General features: G+C 40.1%; 1 non-coding gene across 1 annotated transcript; it reads left to right on the top strand.

The window, feature by feature from the left end:
- The first annotated feature begins 14,021 nt into the window (after positions 1-14,021).
- Positions 14,022-14,128, top strand: LOC145071675 (small nucleolar RNA R71). Its single transcript, XR_013690681.1, has one exon. It is a non-coding gene; the product is annotated as a small nucleolar RNA R71 (small nucleolar RNA).
- The last annotated feature ends 211 nt before the right edge of the window (positions 14,129-14,339 follow it).

The raw sequence follows: 14,339 nt of genomic DNA on the forward strand, positions 1-14,339 counted from the left end.
GAAATTAATCGGGGCATACGAGGATTATTTAATAACTTGAGATATTAAATAATAATCATTGGCAAAGATTAATCTAAGCAATATTGGGCTTAATGGATTAAGTCCTTAGTGGATGAAACCCTTCATGGGTTAAGTAGGAAACTTAATCCTCACTGTCATTTTATGAGAAACCCTAATTTCACTTGGGTTTATTTTTAGGCTCTTCTATTGGGCCTTGATGATTGGGTTACTAAATGGGCCATACAAGATCAAGCAATTAGACTAGAATAATCTAATGGGCCTAGGGTAAGGCTCATGTAAGGGGTTTGGGCCCAATTTGGAAAGGGGAAATGACTTAGGAGGGTAACTACCTCTTATCCGTGTTCACATATTGGCAACTTCTTCTTTTTTGTACATAATAAAGCAACTAACTTGTTTTAACTGTTTAAATTATACCAATATTACCGGTTAATACTTGTTTTAATTGGTAACTCAAAAGGAAAATGACTTAGGAGGGCAACTACCTCTTATCCGTGTTCACATATTGGCAACTTCTTATTTTTTGTACATAAGAAAGCAACTAACTTGTTTTAACTATGTAACATCCCAAAAATCATGACCAAAAATTTCTTTTTTAATTTAATACTAAAACCATAATTGTTAAACCATTAATTTAATACTTCGGCATCGGGCCTCGCTCGACATCAGGCCCCGCCTGGCATCGGGCCTCGCTCGACATCAGGCCCCGCCTGGCATCGAGCCCCACTCGGTATACAGATCTGTCTCTCTTAGGCCCTGCCTGTCTCCGGGCCCCGCTCGCTAAAAACATACAATCATATAACATGCTAACACATAAAGAAACATACTTTACTATATCCCTGTCCTAAGAAACATACTCTGCTAATAATAAGATATGAAACTTCGCCCGTACTCGGCTAGTTCCATTCAGGGCTTCAGCAGTGCAAGGTGAGTCTCCTCACTCTGTGAAGGGGTCTAAGGCCACAATGCCGACCCATGTAGTCTATGAGTAAGAAGACCCGGGGGTTAGCCCTAGGCATTGTATGCTTGTATGTTATTCCAAACCAAGGTCTGATGTCGGCCGGGTGCCCGAGGAATCTTTGCATGTTAGATTATACTTGTTGTCTATGTGATACTTGTATGTGCCTGGTAGAGAGGTGAGTGTGGGCGAGGTCCCGTATCTCATCACTAGCTGAGTACGGACGATGTTCTGTATCTCATTATTAGCAGAGTATGTTTTTTAGGACAGGGATACAGTACAGTATGTTTCTTTATGTGTTAGCATGTTAAAAATGAAATTTTCGTCATGATTTTTGGGATGTTACACAGTTAAAACAAGTTAGTTGCTTTCTTATGTACAAAAAATAAGAAGTTTCCAATATGTGAACACGGATAAGAGGTAGTTACCCTCCTAAGTCATTTTCCCTTTAAGTTACCGGTTAAAACAAGTATTAGCTGTTAATATTGGTGTATTTTAAATAGTTAAAACAAGTTAGATGCTTTATTATGTACAAAAAAGAAGAAGTTGTCACTATGTGAACACAGATAAGAGGTAGTTACCCTCCTAAGTCATTTTCCCATTTGGAAAATTGGGCCATAGTTTGGGCCTTAATGATTATATGATGTTGGGCCTTAGAATAAGACCATGTATAGGCCTGGGCCCAATTTGGAAAATTAGGCTGTATGTTGGGCTTTGATTCCTAGTTTGACATTTGAGCCTATGGATTGGAACTTGGGCTGGAATAAAGCCAAGCTTGGGGAAATGTAGTAATTATCCAAAGTAGGTATTTATGGTTATGTAGTGGAACCCAATTATTAATTGGGTGTTATTTTGATGTTGACAGTTCGGGAACCTGTCATCCAACAGCTATGGTTGGGTTTGCGGGACTTCAGCAGTGCCAGGTGAGTCTTCTCACCATACATATGGGTCTAAGGCACCAAGGCCTTTCCCATTATATGATTATGATATATGTGTTATCCATTTTGTGTTTTGATATGATATGTGATTGTGTGTTTTGCATGAAGACTGTAACGCCTGTGTTTCCGGGCTTGCCATTTTTAGCAATGTAATAGTCTAGGTTAACCTTTGTAACCCGTTTTGAAATAATAGAAGTATATTATTTGAGTATTATGTGTTTTGTGCTTAATTGCTTAATTATGTGGTTTGATTAATTAAGAATAAAAATAAGCGTCAAAATTTAAGTGTAAAATAAACTTGATATATTTGTATAATGTTGTAGTAGTTGAAACGAGGTTTCCGAATATATATAGAATGCCCAAATCTGACTTCGTATGAAGAAGTTATGATTTATCGAAGTTTCGGCTTAGCGGTGTGCAACCCGAAATACTCGATTTGAGATCGAGCGGTTTTTAGCCGAAGCAATCTAAACGAGGATCGAAGGTCTCGTTGTTGGTATCGAAGCGATGAAAAGTTAGGCGAGAACGGACGTCAAACGAAGAAGTTATGAATTTATAACGAAGTTTTTCTGTCCCGGCCTATTAAAAATAAATAATAAAAATAAATTTAAAATTAGCCGACGGAGTCTAAACGAAAGTTGTAGAGCGTAGTCTCACCTTCGCGTGGATATAAAGAACGTCGAAAACGGAGTTCGTATGAAGAAGTTATGAATTTCCGAAGTTTATTAAATAATTTGTATTTAAATTTAATCTTTAATTCGGATGATTATCCGAAGGAGTCACCGATCTGATCCGAAGTACGCCCCGCGTACACCGAGAGATGTCGACACTCGCACTCGAGCACTTCGGATATGTAAGCAGTGACGATTTCGGAGCAGTACGCCCCGCGTACTCCGAGGCTCCAGCCTCCTATAAATAGGATGCGAGGGCAGCCTAGTTCTTTTGCTCTTTTCTCTCTTCTCTCTCCCGTTTTGCATCGATTTTCGTGCCAGAAATACCCCGAAGCCCCGGTATTATTCTCGAGCCCCGAAGCAAGTCCCGAGATCCCGAAGATCCCGAGAAGTGTGATTCCCGAGCCGAAGCTCTGTCCGCAAGAAGTTCGATTTTTTTGTGAAGATCTTCCAGATCTGCTGAGGATTACTACTTCTGCAAGTCGTAGTGTTGTCTGATCATGTTCTGATCAAGTGAGTGTATACTACCTTTCATAAACACGATAATAATACAAGTTTGGTTCGAGTGTATTAAGTATGTTGTTGTTTATAGGTGTGAGTGTGTGGTCACTTTCTTCAAACGCATAATTATAAAGTATTTTATACGAAATACGTGTTATGTGTATATTTTGTGTTATATGTGTGAATGTATATTCATTCTCTTCTATCTCATAGATATGATTTATTCTCTATGAAATACGTGTTATGTGTGTGTGTGCCTCATCTGTTATGTGAAATATGTATTGATTAAAGCATGCTATACAGGTTTTCAAAACTATGTATAAAAATGTATATTTTATCTACTAATATGTTGGGTAGAACATGGGTAGATAGTTGGTGTGTAATAAACAGATGAGAGGCCTCGTTGTTGTTTGATTTAGTCATCTAGCGGAGTTTAGATGACGACCACGGACTTTTCTAGATAGTCTTGTGGAAACATTAGCAGGTTCGCCACCTGTAGGTGTTAATGAACTTGGGTCTTCATTCGCTGTACTCCATCCCCCTCATGGGTTCCTTATTTGACTTATATTGCTGAGGAACCCCCGAAGCATGTGTTGTCGCCCCGATGAAATATTCTTAGACTAGGTCCCTTATGTTAGTTGTCTTAGGGACATAAAGTGAGAATAACGGGAATGGGTAATTGGGTTATTGTTGGTTGGTGGAAATTAAATATGATTATTTATTGTGGGTTGAAAACCCTATATGCTCACCAGGCTCCCAAGCCTGACCCACTCAGTTTTAATTTGTATTACAGGAAGTGGCGCGAGGGCATAAGATGGATGAACCATCAAGTTGTTTTGTTTACAAGTCTGTATATGTATATATTTGTTGAATGACTTGTAATGTTATTGTTTATGCTTATTGGTCTGTATCGGAACATGACACCCCGAGTTTTGATTATATAATGAAAAATACATTTCTTTTATGAAATGCTTTGGTAAACATTGTTTTATCATGTTTTGTTTTTGGGAACAAATTCCGCAACTCTTTCAAATCAAAAGGATTTACTCTGAAATTATTTTAAAAGCATAAATGAAAATCGGTCTTTTCTGGCCGAGATTTTGGGGATGTCACAGTTGGTATCAGAGCATTAGTTTAAGCGAACTAGGAATTTGTAGGATTTCTAGACTTAAACTTAGAATGCTAAGTGAAGTTTTGAGATGTGTGTCTGTTATGTTTTAGACACGAGCACTGGTTTATTTTAGGAAAGTTGCCTAAAATGCTTTTATGTGCTAAATGTTATATGTTGCCATATATGATATTAATTGTTCGGATCTATGGTCTGTTCCCGACCGAATCTAGAAACCTTATGTGTGTAGGATTCTAAGCGTACGTCTACGATATTAGAACTAGCATGTAAACGTTTCTGAGTGATAAGGATGATTTGAATATCTATCGTGATTGAGGTTCTAATTTCACCTTATTCAGTGTGTAGATCAAAATGGTGAGAACAAGAAGTGGAGGTTGAAATGCTGACGAAAACAGGAATCGACCACCAGTGATTGAACAAATACCTGTCGTAGCAGCAGCACCTGAGCCAATAACCATGGTTGGTGTGCAAATGATGATTCAGACGATGTTGGATCGTCAGATGGATGAAACTAGATGGTTGTTTCAACAGAATCGTGAAGAACTGTCAATTCGTGTGGAAGAGCCTGAATTAAATGAAGGGCACTCGGAAGGTGGAAACTTCAGTGGGTCTGTTGGTCAAGCCAACCCACCGATAGTTAGGCAAAACAACCATGATGGAAGGAATGATGGAATGGGATGCAAGTACAAGGACTTTCTAACTTGCAAACCATCGACCTTCAATGGAAAGGAGGATCCGATTGGAGTTATGGATTGGATCTCGGAAATGGAGTTAGCCTTCATGACTTGTGGCTGCAGAGACAAGTTGCAAAATATCTATGCAGTGCGTCAATTCCGAGGTGGAGCCGTTCGTTGGTGGAACACTCTAGGGAAGACGTTGAGCCCTAATGAGCCACTGCAATTGACATGGGTAGAATTCTTGGTGCAGTTCAAGCGCAAGTTCTGTTCGGCTCAAAATTTATTGGAATTGGAGAACAAGTTTCTAACATTGACGAAAGGCAGCATGTAAGTTGATGAATACACCAATAACTTCACCGATAAGATGGAGTTTACCTTGCGTATCGTTCCAGATGAGCTGACAAAGGTGGACCGGTATGCGAAGGGACTCCCATGGGAGTACGAGGTGCCAGTACGTCAGGCACATACTCTAGAGGCAGCTATCTGGGCTGCCAAGTCTGTTGAGAACATGATTAAGGGGAGAACCACCGACAACGTTGAGTTTGGTGAGAAGATAAAGTTTGAGGGAACATCTGGTTCCGGTAAGAAAGGCAAATTTTTGAAATCTGATTCGAAAAAGTTACGAGGAAAGGGAGGCGAAGCGAAGTGGTGTGATAAGTGTAAGAAAAAGCACTTTGGGAAATGTAGCGAGGATGTAACCTGCTACAAGTGTGGGAAGGTTGGAAATTTTGCTAATGAGTGTCCGAACAACAAAAGGATGTGTTTTGGTTGTAATGAAGAGGGGCATATTTTGAAGGTCTGTCCGAAGAAGGAGGAGGCAGCTAGGCCCAACATTCCACCAAAGCCGAAGGCGAGAGCCTTCCAGATGACACTTGAGGCTGCGAAAGATGAAGCTGATGTCGCTTCAGGTACCTTTCTTGTTAACGAACTACCTGCTCAAATTTTGTTTGATTATGGAACCAACTACTCCCTTATTTCGCATGAGTTTGGTAGAAAACTAGCTTTGCCTGTTGATAGACTAGATAATGCTTTATTAGTCGAAGTTGCCAGTGGAAAGTTTGTACCTGTTAGCCATCGTATGAAAAACATCTTAATCGACCTTAATGGGAATAAGTTTCACGAGGAATTATTGCCTATCGAACTTAATGTTTTCGACATCGTTCTGGGAATGGATTGGCTTAGCGCCAATGATGCCGAAATTTTATGCAAGAAGAAGATAGTTAAAGTAAACCCGCCTGGGAAAGATTCATTTGTGGTGTACGGGGACAAACGGCAAGTAAATTCTGGAATCATTTCCCTAATGAAAGCCAGGAAGTGTTTGACCAAGGGATGTACATCATATTTAGCATTCGTGATCGATGCTAAGAAGGAAAAGAAGGTGATGCAGAGTATTCCCGTGGTGTGTGATTATCCGGAAGTATTTCTCGGAGATCTTCCTGGACTACCACCTGATAGACAACTGGAGTTCAGAATAGACTTGTTCCCAGGAACCACGCCAATAGCAAAAGCACCTTACCAATTAGCACCGACGGAGATGAAGGAGCTGATGATGCAACTTCAGGAGTTATTGGACAAAGGTTTCATTAGACCTAGTTCATCTCCCTGTGGAGCTCCGGTGTTATTTGTGAAGAAGAAAGATGGAAGTATGAGAATGTGCATTGATTACAGGGAGTTGAACAAGGCAACAATAAAGAATAGATATCCGTTGCCGAGGATTGATGACCTATTTGATCAATTGCAAGGTTCGATCTATTTCTCGAAGATCGATCTAAGGTCAGGATATCATCAGCTAAAAGTAAGACAGCAAGATATCGAGAAGACTACATTCAGAACTAGATATGGGCACTACGAGTTCTTGGTTATGTCGTTTGGACTAACCAATGCTCCAGCAGCATTCATGGATTCGATGAATAGGGTTTGTAATCCGTTCCTTGATAAATCTATGATAGTGTTCATAGAAGACATTCTGATTTACTCGAAAAGCCAAGAGGAGCATGGCAGACACTTGCGAGAAGTGTTAGAATTCTTGAAGAAGGAGAAGTTGTATGCAAAGTTCTCTAAGTGTGATTTTTGGATTCGTGAAGTCCAATTCTTGGGTCACGTGGTCAACCAAGAAGGGATAATGGTTGATCCAGCGAAGATCGAAGCTGTAATGAAGTGGGAACAACCGAAAAATCCCACGGAGATCCGAAACTTTTTAGGATTAGCCAGATATTACCGAAGGTTTACCCAAGGCTTTTCTTTGATTGCTACTCCATTAACAACTTTGACCCACAAAGGAGCTACTTATGCTTGGAGTGATAAGCATAAAGAAGCATTCGAGAAGCTAAAGAAGAAGCTATGTGAGGCACTGATACTTTCTTTACCCGATGGAGTTGAAGACTTCGTTGTTTGTAGCGATGCGTCTGGTGTTGGATTGGGTTGTGTTTTGACCCAAAGAGAAAAGGTGATAGCATATGCGTCTCGACAGCTGAAAGAGCATGAAAAGAATTACCCGACTCATGATCTGGAGTTGGTAGCGGTAGTTTTCGCTCTGAAAATATGGAGGCATTACCTCTATGGCACGAAGTGCAAACTTTTCACTGATCATAAGAGTCTCCAATATCTCTTTAATCAGAAAGAATTGAATATGAGGCAACGACGCTGGCTAGAGTTACTCAAAGACTACGACTGTGAGATACTTTACCATCCCGGTAAAGCTAATGTTGTTGCTGATGCTCTTAGTCGGAAAGTCAATCTTGAAAGGAAAAGGCCAAGAGCGTTGAGAATTGAAGTTGTCTCGACCATTGTGGAAAGTATAAAGAAAGCTCAAAGCGAAGATTCTGAAAAGAATGAACGAAAGGAGGAACGTTTGAGCAAAACGTTGGTGTTCGGTGTAAACAGTCATGGACTGAAGGTGTTCCAAGATCGGATTTGGATACCTAAGACAGGAGGAGTCAGAGATCTTCTGATGGAAGAAGCTCACAAGACCATGTACTCGATTCATCCCGGTAGCACTAAAATGTATAGGGACCTGAAACCCTACTACTGGTGGCCGATGATGAAGCTTGATGTTGCAAAGTATGTGGCCGAGTGTGTGACCTGTGCGAGAGTTAAGACACAACATCAGAAACCGTATGGGAGTTTAGAACCATTGCCTGTGCCTATGGGTAAGTGGGAAGACATTGTTATGGATTTTTTCACTAAACTGCCCAGAACAAAGAATGGTCACGGCATGATTTGGGTGGTCCTTGATCGATTCACTAAGAGTGCGCATTTCATAGCAGCGAAGGAGAAATGGTCTATGGAGAAGCTTGCGAATTCTTACGTGAAGGAAATTGTGAGGCTTCACGGTGTTCCGTTAATGATTGTGTCGGATCGTGATAGCCGTTTCACCTCGAGGTTTTGGAAAAGTCTACAAGAGGAAATGGGTACCAAGTTATGTTTAAGTACAGCTTACCATCCGCAGATTGATGGTCAGAGTGAAAGAACAATACAAACACTTGAAGATATGCTGAGAGCATGTACCCTGGAATTCCTGGGTAACTGGGATGAACATTTACCTTTGGTAGAATTTTCCTACAATAATAGTTTCCACTCGAGCATAAAGATGGCACCTTATCAAGCTTTGTACGGACAGAAGTGTCGTACGCCGTCTTGTTGGCTTGAGGCTGGAGAAAAGTAGTTTATGGGTCCCGAGATGGTCCATCAAACTGCTGAAAAGTTGAAAATAATTAGGGAAAGAATGTTAGCAGCTCAGGATCGTCAAAAGAGCTATGCTGACAAGAAGCGAAGACGATGACTTTTGAAATTGGAGATTCGGTTTTGCTTAAAGTCTCGCTGTGGAAGGGACTTATAAGATTTGGTAAAAGGGTAAAGTTGAGTCCAAGGTTTATTGGACCGTTTAAAGTTCTTCAGAGGGTTGGGAACCAAGCTTACAAGCTCGAATTACCCGAAGAACTGAATGGAATTCACAACACTTTTCATGTGTGTTATTTGAGGAAGTTCACGGGAGAAGTTCCCGACATAATTCCAATTTCTGAATTGAGAATTAATGAGAACAAAAGGTTGATTGAAGAACTAGAGGCAATTGTTGACCGAAAGACTAAGACGTTGCGATGCAAAATGGTTGGGTTAGTGCTTGTCCGATGGAAACACACAAATGGACCGAATCTCACCTGGGAGACAGAGAGTGACATGTTGAGTCGCTATCCGCATTTGTTTGTTGATGTGTGATTCCGGGGACGGAATCATTCTATGGTGGAGAGAATTGTAACGCCTGTGTTTCCGGGCTTGCCATTTTTAGCAATGTAATAGTCTAGGTTAACCTTTGTAACCCGTTTTGAAATAATAGAAGTATATTATTTGAGTATTATGTGTTTTGTGCTTAATTGATTAATTATGTGGTTTGATTAATTAAGAATAAAAATAAGCGTCAAAATTTAAGTGTAAAATAAACTTGATATCTTTGGATAATGTTGTAGTAGTTGAAACGAGGTTTCCGAATATATATATAGAACACCCAAATCTGACTTCGTATGAAGAAGTTATGACTTATCGAAGTTTCGGCTTAGCGGTGTGCAGCCTGAAATACTCGATTTGAGATCGAGCAGTTTTTAGCCGAAGCAATCTAAACGAGGATCGAAGGTCTCGTTGTTGGTATTGAAGCGATGAAAAGTTAGGCGAGAACGGACGTCAAACGAAGAAGTTATGAATTTATAATGAAGTTTTTCTGTCCCGGCCTATTAAAAATAAATAATAAAAATAAATTTAAAATTAGTCGACGGAGTCTAAACGAAAGTTGTAGAGCGTAGTCTCACCTTCGCGTGGATATAAAGAACGTCGAAAACGGAGTTCGTATGAAGAAGTTATGAATTTCCGAAGTTTATTAAATAATTTGTATTTAAATTTAATCTTTAATTCGGATGATTATCCGAAGGAGTCACCGATCTGATCCGAAGTACGCCCCACGTACATCGAGGGATGTCGACACTCGCACTCGAGCACTTCGGATACGAAAGCAGTGACGATTTCGGAGTAGTACGCCCCGCGTACTCCGAGGCTCCAGCCTCCTATAAATAGGATGCGAGGGCAGCCGAGTTCTTTTGCTCTTTTCTCTCTTCTCTCTCCCGTTTTGCATCGATTTTCGTGCCAGAAATACCCCGAAGCCCCGGTATTATTCTCGAGCCCCAAAGCAAGTCCTGAGATCCCGAAGATCCCGAGAAGTGTGATTCCCGAGCCGAAGCTCTGTCCGCGAGAAGTTCGATTTTTTTGTGAAGATCTTCCAGATCTGCTGAGGATTACTACTTCTGCAAGTCGTAGTGCTGTCCGATCATCTTCTGATCAAGTGAGTGTATACTACCTTTCATAAACACGATAATAATACAAGTTTGGTTCGAGTGTATATTGTTGTTTATAGGTGTGAGTGTGTGGTCACTTTCTTCAAACGCATAATTATAAAGTATTTTATACGAAATACGTGTTATGTGTATATTTTGTGTTATATGTGTGAATGTATATTCATTCTCTTCTATCTCATAGATATGATTTATTCTCTATGAAATACGTGTTATGTGTGTGTGCCTCGTCTGTTATGTGAAATATGTATTGGTTAAAGCATGCTATACAGGTTTTCAAAACTATGTATAAAAATGTATATTTTATCTACTAATATGTTGGGTAGAACATGGGTAGATAGTTGGTGTGTAATAAACAGATGAGAGGCCTCGTTGTTGTTTGATTTAGTCATCTAGCGGAGTTTAGATGACGACCACGGACTTTTCTAGATAGTCTTGTGGAAACATTAGCAGGTTCGCCACCTGTAGGTGTTAATGAACTTGGGTCTTCATTCGCTGTACTCCATCCCCCTCATGGGTTCCTTATTTGACTTATATTGCTGAGGAACCCCCGAAGCATGTGTTGTCGCCCCGATGAAATATTCTTAGACTAGGTCCCTTATGTTAGTTGTCTTAGGGACATAAAGTGAGAATAACGGGAATGGGTAATTGGGTTATTGTTGGTTGGTGGAAATTAAATATGATTATTTATTGTGGGTTGAAAACCCTATATGCTCACCAGGCTCCCAAGCCTGACCCACTCAGTTTTAATTTGTATTACAGGAAGTGGCGCGAGGGCATAAGATGAATGAACCATCAAGTTGTTTTGTTTACAAGTCTGTATATGTATATATTTGTTGAATGACTTGTAATGTTATTGTTTATGCTTATTTGTCTGTATCGGAACATGACACCCCGAGTTTTAATTATATAATGAAAAATACATTTCTTTTATGAAATGCTTTGGTAAACATTGTTTTATCATGTTTTGTTTTTGGGAACAAATTCCGCAACTCTTTCAAATCAAAAGGATTTACTCTGAAATTATTTTAAAAGCATAAATGAAAATCGGTCTTTTTTGGCCGAGATTTTGGGGATGTCACAAAGACCCCGGGGGGAGCCCGCGGTATTGGATCTAAGACCATGTGGGGTAGTCATGGCAGTCCTAGTTGAAGACCATGTGGGGTAGCCCATGGCAGTCCTAGGTGAAGACCATGTGGGATAGCCCATGGCATTGGATGTAAGACCATGTGGGGGAGCCCATGGCAGTCCTAGGTAAAGACCATGTGGGGTAGCCCATGGCACTATTACAGGTTTTATGTATGCATGGCTTATATGATATGTGTGTAGCTTTTATAGCTAACATGTTATATGATATGTGTGTAGCTTCTATAGCTAACATGATATATGATATGTGTGTAGCTTTTATAGCTGACAAGATATGTGATATGTGGATTATGTATGTGGTATGATCTGGGAAACTCACTAAGCTTCGTGCTTACGATTTTCAGTTTTGGTTTCAAGTACTTCATTTTCAAAGGAAAGGAGACGACTCGATCGCAGTGCATCACACCATGTTTTCTGCACATGAGATCTTTGGGATTAGACTCTGATATGGTTTTATGATACTACATTTTGATTATTGAAACTTTGGTTTTGATATGACATGATATTATGGATGTTTTATTATACTGTTGGTTTTATAATAACGTATTTAAAAATGAAATTTTTTTGCTTGAATTTTTGGGATGTTACACTATGGCACTTTGTCTTTTCTTTAGATCAGAGGAAATGATTACTAGATTTTGTTGTTCTTCTTCCAAGAATTCATACTCCAGGTGTTCGAGGAGGGCCTTGAGCTCAATTTTTGGTTGTTCGTCAGTTACCATGACGTGGGCATTTTTCCACGTCATGGTGTCGCAACTTTTAATCCCATATCGCGAAAAAAAACTTTGCCACGTCGTGTTGCCTCTTCTTTCTCTTTCATTGCTTCCTTATACTCACCTTCTTCCAATAGCTTCTCCAACTCTTGTAGGTCGAGTTCGGGATCAAAATTTCCTTCCTCAAGCACCATAAATCCCTCAGTTTCTTTTTCTTTCCATCCAGCTAGCTCTTTTTCAAGTACTTCATCCAACACATCAACCGAATATGACGTATCATCACTCATCCTTGAATGTTTGATTGCCCGATTAACTCAAAAAGTAACCGCTTCTTCTCCAACTCGTAGAGTAAGCTAGGACTCCCTTATATCAACTAAAGCTTGGGCGGTTCTCAAAAATGGCCTTCCAAGTATGATTGGGACTTGCTCGTCTTCATCCATATCCAACACAATAAAATCTGCGGGAAAAATGAAATTATCTACTTTCACCAGCAAATCTTCACAAATACCCCTTGAAAACGTCATAGTTTTATTGGCTAAATGGATAACCATGCGGACCGGTCTTGGTTCGGGAAGGTCGAGCTTCTTGAAGAACGAATAGGGCATTAAGTTGACACTTGCTCCCGAGTCAGCTAGAGCATGACTTGTTGCTAGATTCCCGAATTGGCATGGCAAGGTTATGCCTCCTGGATCTCCCATCTTCTTTGGTAGCATGTTTAGCATTGCAGCATAACAAGTTTCATTCAATACTACCTTAGATAACCCCTCAATCTTCTTACGGTTTGTTAACAAGTCGTTGAGAAACTTGGCATATTTTGGCATTTCAGCTAAAGCTTCAAGGAAAGGAATGTTGATTTGGAGAGATTTTATGTGTTCTAGAAACCTCCAGTAATCTTCAGCCTGCTTCTCTTGAATAGCCCTACTGGGAAAAGGTAGTGGTGGACGATATGGCTTTATAGGTTCAGGAGCTTTCTTTTCATCTTCTTGCCATGTCATGGTATTATCACCACGTCGTGGTGATTGCCCAGACTCGTTTTCTTTACTCTCCTCTTGAATTTCCAACTCCGCTTCTGGTTTGTTTCTGTCAATAGGAGCTAAATAAGTAATTATTTTCCCGCTTCTTGTGGTGATGGTTTGAATGTGAGCTCCATTCGGGTTCTGTTCGGTATTTCCTGGAAGTCCACACGGTGACCTTTCATTCAATTTGCTTGTTAGTTGCCCGAGTTGTTTTTCTATCGTAAGGATTGATGCTTGTTGATTCCGTACGAGAGCTTGAGTATTTCTCATCATTTCTTGTTGTTCTTTCATCATCATTTTTTGGCCTTTCATTAACTCTTGATGTTCTTTAATTTCTACTTCAGTTCCTTCATGCCTTTTTTTCAGAAGCGGCTACAAATCGAGTAAGCATAGTCTCCAAATCAGATTTCTTTTCCTCTGGGTGTTCTTCTCTTTGGTAGAGGCCTCTTCCTTTTGTTCATACTTCTCTTCTTTTGCCTTTTTATACTCATCATAAGGAAACCACTTTTTCTTGGGCTTTCTCCAATCTTCATCCAAACGATCACCACTCGAGTGAAAAGCTTGAACCTTCCGGTTTCCATTATCATCTAAATCACAATCTTCAGTCAAATGAGGCCCATTACAGTTTTCACACCAACTCGAATAGCATGGATTGTTTGATCCATCTTAGTCATTCTCCTATCCATGTTGTGAAACATTGCTAGAACTACAGACATGTCCTATGAAGCTGCATTAGTAAACCCCCTAGTCACATCCTTCCTTGGGTTATGGTATTCTCTAGTGTGCGTAGAGAATTCTTCAATGAGCACTTTTACTGTTGCGGATGCCTTCTTTGTGAGTGGTCCTTGAGAGTCAAGGAGATGCCTGGTTGTCACATTCACTCCATCATAGAAGATGGAGACTTCTTGTTGACTATTTAGATCATTATAAGGGCAATTCCTCAATAAACTTTTGTATCTCTCCCATGCCTCATAAAGGGACTCACCTGGTTGTTGCTCAAAGTTTGCAATGGCCTTCTTCAATTTTGATATTTTTGAGGGAGGGCAAAATTGATCAATGAATTCCATGCGCATCTTATCTCATGTGGTGATAGATCCTGGAGGGAGTGACTTTAGCCATTCTTTCACGGCTCCTTTGAAAGTGACAGGTAGCATGCGAAGTAGAACAGTATAGCGAGGCACATTAGGTGTGTTGAAGTAGTCTGCTATATCGTTGACCTCGTCAAGATGCTTGTAC

This window comes from Lactuca serriola, chromosome 8 (genome assembly GCF_051521515.1).
Source record: "Lactuca serriola cultivar US96UC23 chromosome 8, Lser_US96UC23_V15, whole genome shotgun sequence".
NCBI classification, from domain to species: Eukaryota; Viridiplantae; Streptophyta; class Magnoliopsida; order Asterales; family Asteraceae; genus Lactuca; species Lactuca serriola.